Consider the following 1,162-nt stretch of genomic DNA (forward strand, 5'->3'; position numbering starts at 1 on the left):
TTGTCTGTGTAAAATACACCAGTCCTTTTATTTTACCTTGTTTCAAGTTTGCAGTGAGGTTATTAATAGAGGATTAGATGACTGCAAACTGTAAGGCAGTGGGGGGGGAGCTTTAGAAAGAGGGAAATCAGAAATCAAAAACACCTTTCTATTTATGGATCAGTTGTGAAAGGAGAAATCAAGGCTGTTTAAATTAACACCCCTTGTGATGATTGTCCCTTCAAGGATCCATCTGCCGAACAAGGGTCACATGACTCAGGGAACCGATCGGGGGGGAATCACCCTGGTTTCTGTTTCAAAACCTTCTTGGAAGTGGACTGGCAGCCATGAGGTCTGTCGCATGACCACCTCTTGCCAAATAACATACTATATGTCAATAAATGTTGCCGTTGTTATTACCTAATTGGTGAACAGCAATTATTACTTTGGTGATGAGGATAAAAGAGAAAAAAGCAATCCCAAATCATGACTATAAAGCTACATTGAAGTTCAGTTCAAGTTGAAAAACAGAAGTGTTTGCCTATATGTTCCTATTCGGATGGATAGACCATTTCTGATGCCTCTGTGGAGGATTGGACACAATACATTAAACATTTGGGCTACTATTTTCAGGCCAACTGAATAGAGGAGGAGGGGGAAGAGAAAGGAAATCTGTCTGAACATGTGTGGGATCCAGGCTACAATTAAATACACAGCCACGTATCCCCCCCAAGCGCACCCGATTCCAAGTCATTCACTCAAATAGTTCACACTATCACCCAAAGCCAACTGGTAATATTGCAGCGATTTACGTTTAACTCAATCGGGAGAGCCACTGGGGAAACTTGCAATTTATATTACCAAGTTATTTCAGATCTCAGAGCACTGTGACTTCAGAGCCACATTCAACGATATGCTGCGGGACCATTTAGTCTGTGGGATAAATAATGAGGTCATCCAAAAGAAGCTATTAGCAGAGACAGAGATAAATTTTAAGAAGGTGCTGGAGATAGCACTGGTGATGAACTGAATTTCAATGTAACTTCATAGTTTGAAGAGATTGATAGAGTTGGGTATTATCCAGCCAGTTCAATTCACGGAGTGGGTAATACCCATAGTCCCCATGATAAAGCCTGACAACAGTGTCCATGTTTGTGGAGACTACAAATTAACAGTTAGTCAG

Source organism: Mustelus asterias, chromosome 7, assembly GCF_964213995.1.
Source record: "Mustelus asterias chromosome 7, sMusAst1.hap1.1, whole genome shotgun sequence".
In the NCBI taxonomy this organism is placed as follows: domain Eukaryota; kingdom Metazoa; phylum Chordata; class Chondrichthyes; order Carcharhiniformes; family Triakidae; genus Mustelus; species Mustelus asterias.